The sequence below is a fragment of the Lontra canadensis genome, unplaced genomic scaffold, assembly GCF_010015895.1.
Source record: "Lontra canadensis isolate GAN:19392208 unplaced genomic scaffold, GSC_riverotter_1.0 scaffold1, whole genome shotgun sequence".
NCBI lineage: Eukaryota > Metazoa > Chordata > Mammalia > Carnivora > Mustelidae > Lontra > Lontra canadensis.
The window spans coordinates 29,411,998-29,430,090 of record NW_022630995.1 but is presented as its reverse complement, the minus strand read 5'-3'; positions in this window follow the sequence as shown (position 1 = coordinate 29,430,090).

Sequence of the window (18,093 nt, the reverse complement as noted above, 5' to 3'; positions counted from 1 at the left end):
ATTTCAGCAGGTCATTTTGAACAAGCACAGTTTCACTTTACCACAGCCAGATCTGTATATAAAATTGGAGGGCATGGTGAATTTAGAAGAGATTTTTTTTTCATATTCCCCAAATCTGATGAAAATATTGCTTTTCCACAGTCTTTTAAGTGATTGCAGTCATGTGAATTCTTAGCGATTTCATACGGACATCTGGGACTAATAGAGTTCAGAATTTAGAATTCAAATATTTGTTATGTTATATATCAACATGTAACAATCTAAACTGGTGGAACCACATAGTTTACTACTCAAAAAAAAAAAAAATTAACAGTTTTCTGACTAACCTCAAGAACGGTAGCAAATTGTAAGATGAAATAACCTTTTTTTTAAATAATAACTTTTTTAAAGATTTATTTATGAGAGAGAGAGAGAAAATGAGTGGGGAGAGAGACTGAAGGAGAGGGAAAAGCAGGCTTCCCAGCAGGCAGGAAGCCCAATGTGGGGCTCAATCTCTGGACTCTGGGATCATGACCTGAGCCAAAGTCAGACACTTAACCAATTGAGCCACCCAGGTGCTCACAATGTTTTTCTTTTTAATTTGGATTTGAGACAGGATGATATACTGCTGAACAGTATAGGTTTTGAAGCCACATTACCTAGTAAGAATTCTAACTTATCACTGCAGATTATTTATCTGTGCATCAGATTCCTGATATCTAAAGTAAGAATAACAGTGCTAATTGCATGGGTTATTCAGAAAAAGCACATGTAAGAGTGATAATATAAGCACTCAAAATAAATTTTGATATCATAAGCCAACATGAAGAACAAACTAGAAAAATTGTTTGCAATAAATATGATGATAATTGGTTATACTAATTTTTCTCACAAATCTATTAAAAGATAACTCAAAGAAAAGAACATACATTGATTATGGGAAATACAAATTTCACTAGTTTAAGCAAACAAATCTATATTGAAAACAATGAAATACTTTTTTTATCTTCTAAAGTAGCATAGATACAGGAAAATACAAGAATACCTTATGCAGGAAGTTTACACTTAAAAACATTCTTGCATTTATATTGCCATTTTGGAAATCATTCTGGCAAAACTTATCATGTAAATTAAAATATTTGTATTATTTGACCTAAAAATTACATTTTGTAATTTTGTTTTTAGGTTGCAATAATTTTAGGCAAAAAAATAGTGTAACATAATTTGTAACTGTGAATTTTTTGAAATAATATAAAAGTACACAAGTAACTGTTAAGTATGTTAGTTTAATTTCAGTTATTAAAATGTATTTTGGAAAAATATGAAATGCTTATGGGGAATTATTAATTTAGAAAAGAAGGCTCTAAGGGTAGACTATGTGCTATGCTCATGTAGATGCAAGGCTAAGATAAAGACATCAAAATGTCTGAGTAATAGTTCATTGTGTATATACTACCTCTTCTTTAACCATTCATCAGTTGATAGACATTTGGATTCTTTCCATAATCTGGCCAGTGATGATAATGCTGCTATAAACAGCAGGGTGCATGTGTCCCTTCAAATCAGTATTCTTGTACTCTTTGGAATAAATACCTAGTAGTACACTTGCTGGGTCATAAGGTGACTCTATTTTTTTAATATCTTTTTTTTAAAGATTTTATTTATTTATTTGAGAGAGCAAGTGAGAGAGAGAACATGAGAAGGGTGGGGATCAGAGGGAAAAGGAGACTCCCCACTAGCTGGGACCCTGACATAGGGCTCAATCCCAGAACTCCAGGATCATGACCCAAGCTAAAGGCAGGTGTTCAACCAACTGAGCCACTCAGGCGCTCCATAGAGTAAGCCTATTTTTAACTCTTTGAGGAATCTCCATACTATTTTCCAGAGTGGCTGTACCATTTTGCGTTCCCACCAACAGTGTAAGAGGGTTCCCCTTTCTCTGCATCCTTGCCAACATCTGTTATTTTCTGTATTGTTTATTTTAGCCATTCTAACTGGTGTGAGGTGATATCTCATTGTAGTTTGATTTGTATTTCCTAATAATGAGTGATGTTGAGCATCTTTTCATGTGTCTGTTAGCCATCTGTATGTCTTCTTTGGAAAAATGTCTATTCATTTCTTCTGCCTATTTCTTAACTAGATTGTTTTGGGGGTGCTGAGTTTGATAAGTTCTTTATAGATATTGGATACTAATCCTTTATCAGATATATTATTGGAAATATCACTTTCCATCCCAAAGGTTGCCTTTAATTTTGTTGATTGTTCCTTTGCTATGCATAAAGCCTTTTATCTTGATGAAGTCCCAATAGTTTATTTTTGTTTCCCTTGCCTTTAGAGATGCATCTTTCAAGAGGCTGCTGCAGCCAAGGTCAAAGAGGTTACCGCCAGTGCTCTGCTCTAGGATTTTGATGGGCTCCTGTCTTAAATTTAGGTCTTCATCATTTTGAATTTTTTTTTTATCATATAGGAGTAGTCCAGTTTCATTCTTTTACATGTTGCTATCTAATTTTCCCAATACCATTTCTTGAAGTGACTTTTTTTTTTTCCATCGGGTATTCTTTCCTGCTTTGTCAAAGATTAGTTGACCATGTAGTTGTGGGTCCATTTCTGGGTTTTCTATTCTGTACCACTGATCCATGTGTCTGTTTCTGTGCCAGTACCGTGCTGTCCTGAGCACTATAGCTTTGTAATGCCTCCAGCTTTGGTTTTCTTTTTCAAGGTTGCTTTGGCTATTCAGTTCCAAAGTGGTCCCATGCAAAGTTTAGGGTGATTCAAGCTCTGTGAAAAATGCTGGTATTACTTTGATAGAGATTGTATTAAATGTGTAGATTGCTTTGGGGAGTATAGACATTTTAACAATTTGATCTTCTAATCCATGAGCATGGAATGTTCTTCTATTTTTTTATGTGTCATCCTCAATTATTTCATGAGTGTTTTAGAGTTTAGAATACAAATCTTTTACCTCTCTGGTTAGGTATATTCCTAGGTACTTACAGATTTCGGTGCAATTGTAAATAGAATCAATTTCCAATTTCTCTTTCTAATGCTTCATTATTGGTATGTAGAAATACAACGGAGGTACCCTGGGTGGCTCAGTTGATTAAGCTGGTTGGACTCTTGATTTTGGCTCAGGTCATGGTCTCAGGGTCATGAGATCCAGCCCTGTGTCATGGCCATGCTGGCATGGAGCCTGACTAAGATTCTCTGTCTTCCTCTCTTTCTGCTCTTTCTCCCACACTGCCCCACCACCACTTGTGCTCTCTTTCTCTAAAAAAAAAAAAAAAGGCAACCGATTTCTTTATATTGATTTTGTGTTCTGCAACTTTACTGAATTTGTGTATCAGTCCTTGCAATTTTTTGGTGGTGTTTTTTGGGTTTTCTATATAGAGTATCATCTCACTGAAAATAGTGAAAGTATGACTTCTTCTTTGCAGATTTGAATGCCTTTTATTTCTTTTTGTTGTCTGATTGCTGAGGCTAGGTGCTGTGGTAAATAACACTCATTTGTGATTCTGTTTATTTGGGTCCTATCTCTTTTCTTTTTGATAAATCTTGCTAAGGATTTATCATTTTTATGAATTTTTTCAAAGAACCAGTTCCTGGTTTCATTGATCTGTTTTGCTCTTTTTTCAATTTCCCTATCATTTATTTCTGCTCTAATCTTTATATTTCCCTTCTTTGGCTGGCTTTAGGTTTCTTTTGTTGTTCTTTTTTTAGCTCCTTTAGTTGTAAGGTTAGCTTGTTTATTTGAGATTTTTCTTCTTTCTTTTTTTTTTTAAGATTTTATTTATTTATTTGACAGAAAGAGGAATCACAAGTAGGCAGAAGCAGGCAGAGAGAGAGAGAAGGGGAAGCAGGCCCCCTGCCGAGCAGAGAGCAGGATGCAATGCGGGGCTCTATCCCAGGACTCTGGGATCATGACCTGAGCAGAAGCTTAACCCACTGAGCCACGGAGGAGCCCGGAGACTTTTCTTACTTCTTGAGGTAGATCTGTAGTGATATGTATTTCCTTCTTAGGACTGCTTTTGCTGCATCCCAAGGTTTTGGGCCATTATGTTTTCATTTCCATTTGTTTCCGTGTATTTGTTTTTAATTTCTTCTTTAATTTGCTGATTGACCCATTCATCTTTAGCAGGATGTTCTTTAAATTCTGTGTATTTGTGGTCTCTCCAATTTTTTTCTGGTGATGACTGCAAGTTTCATAGTGCTGTAATCAGAAAAGATGCATGGTATGATCTCAATTTTTTTGTACTTTTGTATACTTGAAAAGAATGTGTACTCTGCTACTTTATGATGAAATGTTCTGAATATATCTATTAAGTTCATCTGGTCCGGTGTGTCAATCAAAGCCATAGTTTTCTTGTTGATTTTCTGCTTAGATGATCTGTCCATTGATATAAGTGAGGGTATGAAGGTCTGCCACTACTGTTGTATTATTCATGGTTCCTTTATGTTTGTCATTAATTTTTTATGTATTTAGATGCTCCCAAGTTGGGGACATAAGTATTTAGAGTTGTCAGATCTTCTTATTGGATAGACCCTTTTATTATGATATGTTACCCTTCTTCATCTCTTGTTACAGTCTTGGGTTTAAAATCTAGTTTGTCTGATATAAGGATTGCTACCTCAGCTTTCTTTTGACATCCATTTTCATGGTAAATATTCTCCTTTACTTCACTTTTGATCTGCAGGTGTTTTATGTCTAAAATGAGTCTCCTATGGGCAGCATACAGATGGAACTTATTTCCTTTCCTTTTTTTTGTTTTTAATCCATTCTGGCACACTAAGTCTTTTGATTGGAGAATTTAGTCCATTTACAGTCAGAGAAATTACTGAGAGGTATGTATTTACCGCCATTATATTACTTGTTTTGTCATTGTTTTTGGAGATTTTCTCTGGTCCTTTCTAGTCTTTGTCACTTTGATTTTTCTTTCCCACTCAAAGAGTCACCTTTAATATTTCTTTCAGGGCCGGTTCAGTGGTCATTAAGTCCTTTAGTTTGTATTTGTACGGGAAAGTCTTTATCTCTACTCCTATTCTGAATGACAGCCTTGCTGGGTAGTATTCTTGGCTGCATATCGTTCCTATTTAGCACATTGAATATATTATACCACTCTCTCTTTTCAAGTTTCTGTGGGTATATCTGCTGTTAAATATAGGGGTCTTCCCTTGTAAGTTAGGGACTTCTATTGTCCTGCTGCCTTTAGGATTTTTTTTCTTTATCACTATATTTTGCAAATTTATCTAAAATATGTTGTAGTGTTGGCCTACTTTTGTTGATTTTGATAGGAGTTCTCATGCCTCCTGGATTTGGATATCTGTTTCCTTCCCCAGATTAGGGAAGTTTTCAGCTATTATTTCCTAAAATAAACATTCTGTCCCCTTTTATCTGTCATCTTCTGGGACTCCTATGATACAAATGTTATTATATTTCATGGAGTCACTGAGTTTCCCTAGTCTACTCTCATGATCCATGCTTTATCTTTATCTCATTTGCTCAGCTTCATTATTTTCCATAATTCTATCTTCTATATCACATATTCATCCCCAGGCTTCTTCCAACCTTGTGGTCATTACATCCAGTCAGTTTCAAATCTTGGTTATTGCATTTTCCATTTCTGCCTGATTGTTTTTTAGCTCTTTTATCTCTGTGGTAAGGGCCTTCTTGAAGTCTTCCATGTTTTACTCAAGCTCAGCAAGTATCCTTATGACTTTATTTAAATTCTGTGTCAGGTATATTTCTTATACCTGTTTCAATTAGATCCCTGGCCATGACCTTTTTTTGTTCTTTATTTTGGGATGAACTCCTTCATCTTGTTATTTGGTCTAGGTCTCTGTCTTATTCTATGTGTTAGAAAATCCTATTTTGTTTTCTGTTCCTGAGAGTAATGGCTTTATGAAGAAGAGGTCATATAATAATGTTCAGGGCCTGGTGTTTCAGGAAGTGTCTTTGATGTGTGCTGTGTGCACTCTGTTGCTGTGTTTTGGTTGCTTTAACCCTCAGGTCAGTCATCTGCTGAGGTTCTCCTTACTTGCTGTGGGTCATATTTGGACCTTGCCCAGCCTTGACCAGAGTGTGGTGAGTTTTAACTAGTTGTGATTTGGTCTGTTTATTTTTTTGTTTTGTTTTGTTTTTTGTATATATATATATATAGAGAGAGAGAGAGAGAGAGCGTGCACATGAGTGCGCACATGCACAAGTGAGAGGTGTGAGGAGAGACATTCTGAGAGGGAGAAGCAGCCTCCTCACTGAATAGGAAGCCCAATGTGGGGCTTGATTTCGGGTCCCTGGGGTTATGGCCTGAGTTAAAGGCAGACACTTAACCAACTGAACTACCCAAGAGCCCCTAGTCTGCTTGTTAAATTAGACTTGATGCTGTTTCCACTAGAACTGAAGCTTTGTAGAAGTCTATGGTGTTTAGACATGGTACATGTGGGGATTTGTGCTGATCTTCTGGAGATGGAGCCCTTTGTGCTTGTCCTTAGGTACACTTGCCCAAGTACTAGCAGAGGATGGGGGAGATGCACTTGGTATAAGGAAGTGAGGCCACCAGTGATGGTTCTGTGTTATTTGCTGAACTTGGTTTATGCCAGGGGTGGGGGAGAGAAATGGTGCCAGCAGCTCCTTTGTCCCTGGAGAAGATAGTCTGTACTTGCTGCTCTCAGGGAAGCCTTTTCAGAAGAGCAAATAATTTTCCCTCATGCATCCTAGATATTTGTCAGATCACTGCTTTCAATCTCTGTCTCCAGAGATAGCCTGCCTAGAGCAGTTTTGTGCACTTTGGGCTCATTCCAGCCAAGCCAGCAGACTTTTAATACTTCAAACATTAGGGATCTGGTGTGGTGAGTACTTGCGCTGGTCCACTGGTGGATGGTCTTGTCATGTTAGGACCGATGCAGGTTTGACCCAGAAGAGCAGTCATACCAGAGTGCAGGGGCATGGGCTTTGGAGAAAAGCAAGCTACATAACCAGTTTCCAGGTTAGCTGTGCTCAGTAGGTGTTTCTGTGCCTAAACTGAGGGGCGGGAGATGGAAATACCGTTTGCTGGCTCCTTTGTCCCTGGAGAGGCAATGCTACCTCTCACAGATGCCCTCTAAAAAAAGTAAAGTCTCTAGATGTGTGCCTTAGGCAATTCTCAGATCTTACCATCTGCCCAGGTTTGCTTGTTTGCTTGTGTGCCTTCTCTCAAGGAACAGGGCAGTATCCTCAGGTCTCCATCGCAGCCAAGCCAGGGACCTCTAAAACTCCAGTCTTTGAGCCCCACTGGTTGCAAAAATTGATGAAAATCAGCCCCTCTTATTTTCCTATCTTCCCAATGGCTTTAAGAAAGCATTTTCCTTGTGCATATTGCCATGTGCTGCACTCTCTCTTGCTTTTCTCTAGGACCAGGATTCCCTCTCTGTAGCATCCATGATCTGTTTCTCCTCCAAACCATGTCTCCACAATTCCTACCTTCCTCTATGTAGCTTCTTCTCTCCCTCCAGTTGTGCAGTGTGTTCTATCAGTCCTCAGGTCTATTTCTTGAGTATTTATAATGATTTGATAGTTATCTATCTGTGTTTGAGAGATAAGACAAGATTAAGGTCCTCCTACTAAGCCAGCATCTTAGCTTCTCCATCAGATCTCATTTTTAATCCATATATTTTTAATAATAACATCTGAATATCATGTCACTGGTTAAAAAATTGTATTTATTTTCAAAATGGTCACTATGGATTCTCTGTAAATATCTTAATTTTGAACTTTGTTTATTTATTAAATTATTGATTTTCAGATCATTTTATTGATCATAAATTGAAATTCAGAAAAGTAAGATAAGTGTCCTTAGGTAACTTGAACACATAAATGGTAAAACTGAAACCCTGGGGTATTCTGATGTTAAATGTATGTGTCTTGCCTTCTACTATGTGGGTGCTTCTCCTCTCTTATTTGTAAGAAATAAAAGTATAAGAGATAAAATATTATACCCATGTTGTTATTTATTCAACAAGTATTCATTGAGTATAATTAGCATCAGACCATGTGATAAATATTGACATTGAAAAGTAAATCATTATCCGAAATACATGAATGTTGAAGTTTTTATGGTGACAGGCATATAAAAATATAGGGAATGTCATCCTGGATGTATGTGCCAAATACATACAGGAAACACTACCATGGAGGTGTGTGCCAAGTGCAATGAAAATATAGTAGATTCATAAGACTGTTGACCTGGGGAGTCAGGGAAGGATTCATAGAAGTGGTAATCTATTAACAGGATTTCACCAGATTGAAGAGGAAATAGAGGAACAAAGTTTCAAATGAGGTGACGCTTTAGAGAATAGTAGGCAGTCCTCTAAGCTGCAATTACAGTGGACTGAAAAGGTTATACATAAAGCTGGGACATAAGCTCATTGTGGAATTACAGGTGATTCAAGTGAGATTAAAAAATATGGAGTAGTAAAAAGTACATTAGCCTGAAAAGTAGAAAGATTCAATTCCAGTATTGCCTTTCTTTTATAAGCAATTATGGCGAGTCTTTTATGTGCTAAACACTGTACTACTTGCAGAGCTTATGGAAATTAAAAGGACAAATAAATGCCCTGCCCCAATGGAGTTCATAGTCTAGTGGATAAACATACATTTTTTAAAGTATTTACAATAAATATTATAGTTGCTAAGTGGTATCTGGGAAAGGGGTTGGTGTATGTAAGGAACTAAGGCAGTATGCAGGAGATATTAGTGGCATTCAAGTTCTGACCTCTAATCTGTAGGAGCTAGCTTTAAGGGAAAAGTAGAAGTCCATTTAGAGCAAGAGAATAGCATTTACAAAGTCCAGAGGCATGCAAGAGCATGTTGAGGTCAGTAATGGGTAGTGAATAGCCCTTGAGAAGGAGAGATGAGAAGAGTTCAAGCAGAAAATCAGAAGTGGTCAGATGAGTCACAGTCTTGTAATGGAGTTAGAGGTTACTTTAAGGCAATGGTAAACCTTAGGGATTTTATGATATCATTGTGAAGAACGTATTTTTGATTGATCACTCATTTATCAATGTGGAGATTGGACTGAAAAAGGCAAGTGTAAAGGCAATGGTAACACTAATTAGGTGGCATAGTGAAGAAGAGAAGATATAGTGGCAGTTTCAAGTCACTAGGGTCACAGAGGTAGGGAAGGCAATTTCACTTTATCCTCCTGAGCCTCAGGTTCATCTTCTAGCAAATAGAAATGTTGAGTTGGATGGACTCCCATCATCTTTCCAATGCAAAAATTCACCCCAGTGTGTTCAGCTCATGTACTACAATGAAAGGAGCATCTCATTCCCACCAGGGGCATTCAGAGAGTGGTGCAATGAAAATCTGACTTATCACTTAGCTATGAGGGTCTAAGCTATAAGAGTTTGAAAGAAAAAAATAATAATAAAAAAGCAGCCACAGGAGAAATAGGAAGGCTAATAAAGTGGATGTCTGGTGGGAACTGCTTCACACAGGCTCAGTTGTGAAGATTCCTAGGGGAAACCAACACACTAGAACAGTGTGAAATTTTATCAGAAAACCCCAAACTACATGAAAACTCTTTCCTTCTACTTTATGCACAAAGGTCACACCAAAGTGAATTCATTCAGATTTGGGGACTATTTTCCCCTTAGCCCAGGAATCTTTCATCTAAGCAAAAAGAGAGACCTGTTACCCTGTCCAGAGAAAGTGCTCTCACCAGGTTGATTGTGTGCTTGCAGTCTATCAAGAAGTGGAGATTTGATGTAGGTGTTTGGCTTTTCTGTGTTACCACATGGAAAATCAGAGCAAGCATTTTTTAATAATACCTGAAAGGAGAACCAGGTTCCTGCCATTCATGGTGGGAATGGAGAAAGAACTGGACAAAAGTTTTCAGTTAGCCTTCTCATTCTTACACAACATTCCCCAACTCTGTTGCTACCCTCTCCATCATTTATGGCCTTTCCCCACAAGAGGTCCATACACTTTTCTTTTCACCTGGTGGTCAGTATTTCTTTGGTTTGGTGATCTACTGGGCCCACCTCCAGCTCTGAGGTGCCTCTTTTGCAATCTGCCCTGTACCTACTTATTCTGTTATGACCAGATATATAAAATTGTTAACTTCAAAGATCTTTAAGAATCTGATAATCCTGGGATTATAGACATTGGGGAGGGTATGTGCTATGGTGAGTGCTGTGAAGCATGTAAACCTGGCTATTCACAGACCTGTACCTCTGGGGATAAAAATATATTATATGTTTATAAAAAATTAAAAATTAAAAAAAAAAAGAATCTGATAATCCAACTTCTTCGTACTGCCATTACAACTGAGTTGGGAGTCTATGGCATCTTCTGCCTTATCAACCCTGTTCTGAACCAGGACTGAATAAATGGGAAAATGATGCTACATGCTGAGTCACAATACTGATTAAGGTTCCTTTCTTCTTTTACCAAGAAGGCATCCTCTTTGCCATCATGCTGAATTTAACATAGGGAAATAAAATGGTATTTCTGTTTCCAAAACTTTCTAATTCACATATTACTTTTTTTCCTGAATGTTAGAACTCATTCTGCCCCTATCTTTGTGGAATTTTACCCTGGGGGTTAAAGGTGAAGTTCTTGATGAAAATTAGTTCAGAAAGCATTAATGTATGTAAACATTAGAGATAATTGATCTATTTATTCCCTACATCCCATAAAGCTTTATTCATTATATTTTTTCACTCATTTTTTTTAGGGCTCCCCTTGTGCTGTTCGCTCATATATCTCATTACATGCCTGTCTTCTTTTTAAACTGTAAGCAACTTGATGGCAAAACCCATGCATTCTTCATTTTTATATTTTCAACCTCTAAAATTGCATCCGGCAAATAGGGCTGAGTGAATATTTGTAGAGTGAGTAAAAAATTCCGTTTGGAACTGAAGAGACAGTGTCACCTATATTAAATAGAGGTAGTATAAAAATCATGCAAAAATACATATGTCAATGAATTTCATTTAAGATAACTTTAGAGCTTTGGTGTTAATTAAGGCATGAGAGAAATTTGAAAAGTCAATTTATGCCACTTTTACATGCTTCCGATTTCTTTATATAAAACCAGGAGAAAAATAGTAAAAGAAGAAAATCATATAAATTGTGTATTCTCTCATTTATTAATAATAGTATGCAGTTTTAAGAGTTAGTGGCTTGAAGGGACACCTGGGTGGCTCAGTCGGTTAAGCTGCTGCTTTCACCTCAGGTCATGATCCCAGTGTCCTGGGATCGAGTCCCACATTGGGCTCTTTGCTCCGCAGGGAGCCTGCTTCTCTCTCCACCTCTGCCTGCCACTCTTCCTGCTTGTGTGCTCTCTCTCTCTCTCTCTGAAAAATAAATAAATAATCTTAAAAAAAAATTAGTGGCTTGAACTGGCTCGTCATTTCTACCAAAAGAAATTATATATCTGTGTAGGGTCTGCAAAGAGTTTCTCTGAGTTTTAATTTGTATAATATAATCATGAGCATAGTCTTCAGCAAAAATTATATTACATAAACTAACTTCAATTTCTACATTTCCAACTACTCTTTATTCATTCAAGGCTGACATAAATTTTTCAACAATGGAGGTAGATGTGTAGTAAATGGAGCTCTCACACATATAGTAACATTTTGCATACTGTAATTCCAAGTCTTCTTATGCTTACATTCTTGTTGTTACATAAGGAAGACAAATTCTTGAAGACTGAGGAGGCAACAATTTATTTGTTCCCTGTATTTGGTGTTAAAAAGAGATTTGTATAAATGATCATTAAGTCACTGACTAGGATTGCCTAATACATATTGAACCATCACCTACAAGCTATAATCTGAAGGCAGTGAAGCTCCTCACCAGCAGACTGCCTAAATTTGCCTTTGGATCTTGTCAGAAGAATTTATCCTTGGATGTCTCCTTTCTCAAAACAATAAAGAATCCTTCTGTACAGTTTGCACATGTGAAAATATATTTCCTCTAGCTTTGCCCCTGCTGCTTAAGGGCCCCATCAACAAACTGGGAAATGTCTTTCTGTAGAAATGATCTAGAAGAAGATTCTTAAAATGTGTTCTGTGTAATACTAATTTGATTAGATTTTCCCTTTTCAAAAGGGGAAAATAATTCTGTGATCAAATAGTTTAAGAAAACTGATAAGACAGGTTCCTTTGCTGATGGATTTCTTAGGAGTTTAAAATTCTGTTATGCATTATCTATCCTGAGGAAAGAGATAAAGAACAGAGTGTTTTCCAACCTTAATGACTACAAACTTTACTCAACTCTAACATATGTTGTGGAAATAGTGTTCTGTTAAAAAACACTTGCAAAAATTGCATTCATGCCAAGGGGAATGGAAATGAAAAGAATAGACCATTAGTCGAGAAAACCAAAATGAGTTCAAAAGTTAAAGTCTTGCAGAGAAATAGAATACATTCAAATGACAAAAAATTTTCATTTTATGCAATAATGACAACCAAATACAGTAAAATTATTTTCTTTCTGTGTTCTGTATTTGTCTTTTCTTCCATAGTAAGAATCCTGGTTCCCAACAATACCTGTGTTTGCTCATTTGCTCAGTCCTGTAATACAACATGGTTTAATTTCTGTTTCTATATTCCAAAAGAATATAGTAGCAATGGAAGTACTCCCAGTGAGCATACCTCACAACTTGTCTTGTAGATACTGCTCCTCAATAAACATCAAGCAGGAGTACTTAGGGTAATGGCTGATTACAAGATAATTCTAGAATATCTTACTGAGCCAGAAACTATGCAATCACTCAAAAATGAGGGGTCATGTGCAAATGACACAAGAGCCAACTTGATGAATTTCCCACTGACCAAAGCTGGAAAAGGAAATCTTCAAAATAAATAATGAAAGTTATGGATTAAAACATAATGAGTATTTTTAACAAGTACTATAGGGAGTAGAGATGTACAGGAAGATTATATATATATATATATATATATATATATATATACACACACACACACATACATACATACACTATTAATACACACTCACACATACATACAGTTGATCCTTGAACAACAAGGGTTTGACCTGGGTAGTGCACTTATTATACAGATTTTTTTAAAAAAACATAAATAAGTACAATACTTGTTTAGAAAACAAGCTGTGAGGTGCATTCATGGTGACTGTAATTCCATTGCTTCTATATTATTTTAGAATATAGAAATAGGTGGGGTGCCTGGCTGGCTCTGTCTGTAGAGCCTCTGATTCTTGATCTTAAGGTCATGAGTTCAAGTCCCATGTTGGGCATGGAGCCTACTTTAAAAAAATATAGAAACAGGAATTATGCCATGTGTATTGTAGGATTGAGCAAATGAGCAAAGACATTGATGTTGTTGGGAGCCAGTGTTTTTTTTATGGAAGAAAAGGCACATAAATACAACTAGGGAAAGAAAAACCTTACTGTATTTACTTAGCATTATCAGCATCAAGGGATAATTTTTGTCATTTGAATATATTTTCTCTTTTTGATTTTCTTAATAACATTTTATTTTATCTAGCTTACTTTGTTGTACCAATGCATAAAAGTGTTGGTTAACTTTGTTATCAGCAAAACTTCAGGTCAACAGTAGGCTATTAGTAGGTAAATTTTTGGTGGTCAAAAATTTTATTCATATTTTTGAGTTGACAGGACATTGGCACTCCTAAACCCTGTGCTGTCAAGGGGCCAGATAGAACTAAATTTACATGGGGAGTATTTTCTTATAAAATTAAAATATTAAATTAAAATTAAAAATAACTGAGAAGGATGATAATTTCTCTTATATACTATATGCTAAATATTTTAAGGGATTTACTTCTTCATAGTTTTTTTTTAAAGATTTTATTTAATTATTTGACAGAGAGAGATCACAAGTAATGGAGAGGCAGGCAGAGAGAGAGAGAGAGGGAAGCAGGTTCCCTGCTGAGCAGAGCAGGACTCGATCCCAGGACTCTGAGATCATGACCTGAGCCGAAGGCAGTGGCTTAACCCACTGAGCCACCCAGGCACCCCTTCATAGTTTTTTAAATGAGTAGTTTGCTACTACCCAAGGATGTATGAAAATAAATGAGAAGAGATTTGGTCAATGAATTAAAAAAAGGCCACAACAAGCATGAAAGAATTCATAAAACACATATTAACACTAAAAACCAAGTAAACAAATAAATTCAGGGAGAAGGGAAAGCTGTTCTTTATAGTAGAATGCCAACTAATAATTGCCAAAGACAATGTGGTCCAAAAAATCAGTATTTTGCAATCAATATAGTAAGAATAAATTCAGGTGTTGCATGGGTGGCTCAGTCAGCTACTTAAGCAAAGGACCCTTGATTTCGACTCAGGTCATGATCTCAGGGTCATGAGATCAAGCCCAGCATCAGGCTCCCTCTTGTGCGTGGAGTCTGGTTAAAATTCTCTCTCCATTTCACCTCTCCCAACTCATGCTTTCTCTCTCTCTCTCTCTCTCATTCAAAGAAAAAAAAAAAAGAATAAATTCAGCTCAGGATAATTTTTCATAGTATGTTTTTCTACATTACCTTTGTCTTAATTCTTTGTAAGTGAAACCATGAGCGATAATGACCAAGTATAGTTCACACAAATATAAAAGGAGGTTTTATAGAAAAGATATATTAAAAGTCTGGATGTAGTGTTGCTGGCTTTCCTTTTTTTTTTTTTTCCTCCAAAACTATGCTGAATTTCATGTGAGTTAGAATTCTTAGCAATATTTTGGCCAATTATAAATCGAGTAGTATTCTCTACTTCTGTCTCTAATCTTCAGAATCTTTAACTCTTTTCTTGAAGAGTTCTGATATACCATATGTTCTTTCTCAATTTTTATTTTTGTATTTCAGCAAACTGCTGGTAACATTAAAATATAAGATTGGTATTTTACCTATAGATTCTATTTCTCTTCTTTTTTTAATCATTGTTTTGTTAAGATATTTCTTTCCTAACTACCAGATATAAAGTACTTTTCCTCTGGTTTATTTTTTTTTTAATTGGTTATATTTGCTAAGTTGATGAAAATTAAGGAAACAACAAGGAAGCGATAAGGAAACCTATCAGAAATAATACTAATCTTATAAGAAAAATTCATAGCAGCTTTCTGAATTTATCAATTACTTTCCCCAAGTTGAATATTTTTATTATACTGACTAAAAACATCATATAATTTTCACATTCTAAAGTAATTAATGATATGCCAGCTGATTTTGTCATAATTAACAAAATTTTAAGTTTTTATAATGAAGGGCATTTTCTTTTCTTTCTTTCTTTTTTTTTTAATATCTCTTGTTTCCTTCTTAGTTTCTGGGAAAATGCAAGTATGCATTATGAGCCTAGGAGATAGTTTTGACTTGAGATTAAAAACTAGAAGTTAGTTATAGAAACAGAAATTCATGTGGCAATTTTTTGATATGATTTAAACTTTTGTGTAGGCAGGTATCCTGTCATAATGGATATTTGTTTCATCATTACTTGAAAGCCTAATTTGAGGGGCACCTGTGTGGCTCATTCAGTTAAGCAGCTGCCTCGGGCTCAGGTCATGATCCCGGGATCCTACGATCAATAACTGCATCAGGCTCCTTACTCAGCAGGGAACTGGCTTCCCTCTCTCTCTCTCTCTCTCTCTCTGCCACTCTACCTACTTGTGCTCTCTATTTCTCTGTCAAATAAATAAATAAAATCTTTAAAAAATCTAATTTAATATATTTTTTGATGCTACAGTCATAAACTGACAAATAGGAAAAAACATCTTATTTCAGTATGGATAGTTTATTAGAATTGGTAGATCATTCTTTGATTTACCAGATTTCCTTGTCTTTCCTGGAGTTGGGAAGACAGGCATTAAGGTATTTAAAATAGATCTCTATAACTATAACTAGAACTTGTGTTATAAAAAACAGCTAACCTACATGTTCTAACATCTAACTTTATATTCTTGTGGCTCATAATAACTAATATCATGTAATAATAGTTGTTAGGACTCAACACTGCTTTAAATAATGGAAAATCTGATTTGTGAAGAAAATACAAACATTTTCTATTAGTGTATGTATATCCAGAGCCAACTGGATATACATTTAGTCTTCTTTGGGGGAGGGGAAAAAAACAGCATAAGTAGTTCTGTTCTTCATGATTTAAGAATTACAGCAGATACTGTGTAAGTTTAGTTTCTTGAAATATAAATGTATCTGTCTTGTAAAAGATGTAGGTAGAAGAAAATTATGTCAATTAACTTAGCAAGATATTGCAAGAACAAATTAGTCTTCTTTTAAATGACCCCAAAGCAGTTTCTTTCAAGGGAGAAATATAAATGTTAATATCAAATTTCACTGATGTGGAATTAGGAAATGCTATCTGAATTGCTGATAAATCAGAATCTTTGGAAAATTAAAGACAATCAGCTTCTATGAAGATCATAAAATATGAAGTCATTTTAAGTGGTATTGACACATAAGGATGGTTTATCAGGACCTGCATGTTGATTAGATCACAATTATAATTAAATTGGACATTTCACATTCTGAAAAAGATAAAAGCAAGGGCTAAGCTTTATTTATTTAGTTATTTATTTATTTACTACATATAGGAGAATTAACCTAGAGCCTGATGCATATAGAAGGATCATAGCGAAAGTTTCTGCCTATATAAATGGCCGAGTGAAAGACAAAAATGAATAACAATGTTTGAGGAGTTTGTTTCAATTGAACAAAATAGCTCACGAATTACTTTTTCTCCTATTATAATTCTTTTTTTTTTTTAAAAACATAATGGTAAACTCTAGCCCCATGTATTGACTGTCAAGGAAATTAGAACAGGCTTCATCTTACTTAAAACGAATACTAAAAGAACATAAATTCAAAAGGATTTGTTGAACACCAGTTCTGGTTTGTAACACTATAGTTTTATACGTTAAAAATCCTATGTAAGAAATAGTTAACTTCGGTAATATTTCAATAAAATATTTAGGAAAAAACAATCAGGGAATACTCATTTGATTTAATCCACCATTGTCATGAAAAATAAAGGAGAAAAATTAAGCAGAGTGAGGCATTACCAACTGCAGTAGAGAGGGAGAAAATAAGTAGTTATTTTATGTAGGTCAGGGAAGGCCTCTTTCATCGGGTGACATTTGAACAGTGACCTGAAGAAAGTGAGGGCGCTAATTATGAAGATATCAGAAGGAGGACTTTTTAGGCAGAAGAAACAGCAAGTACAAAGTGTGGCCTGGAGTACTCGTCTTGTATTTGAGCTCATTGCAAGGAAACTGGTGCAGCTGAAATGGAGAGAATGAGGAAGGGACCGGAAGTACATAGTCTGGAACATAGAACCAGGTCAGTCCATGTAATTTCATAGCTCATTTTACAGATTTTGGATTTTTACTTGAAAGAGATGGGAAGCCATTAAAACATTTCAAGCAGAGGACTACAATGATCTGATTACTTACATTTCAAAAGGATCATTCTGACTGTGGTGTGGAGAATAGAGGATGCAGATGAAGCATCTGTTCAAGCCACGCAAGACATGATGGTGTCTTGTCACCACAGAGAGAGCTTTGGAAGTGCTGGGAAGTAGCCATAAGCTTGACAAATCTTCAGGAAGAACCAGCAAGATTTGTGCTTAAGCTAAATGTTTGGTCAGGCACAAACCCAAGGCATTTAGCCTGTGCAACTAACCAGAAGGATGCAGTTATCTCTTGTGAACATGGAGAAGACAAAAGAGGGAGCATATTTAAGGAAAAGGAATTCAAGAAATTGGGTCAGGCTTATGACGTCTATTGAAAAACTGAGGAAAGATGATAATTTGGCAGCTGACTATAGAGTTCAAGAAAGACATATGAATTGGTCAGCCATTAACATTTAGACTGTTTCCTGGATGAAATCTCTTAGGAAATTAGTGACTTAGTAAAGAAAATATTCTAACAGTTAAAATCTAAGTACAAATTCCTATACCCTCAAAGCAGAACATAAGATTAAAGTTCTTTCATCAAGACCTATCAAGTCTTACACTTGCAACAATTGAAAAATAAGGATATGTCTTGAAAATAAAGGAATCATTTGTTATTTACACTCATTATGACTTGTTATTTATTTATTTATTTATTTATTTATTTATTTTTAGAATT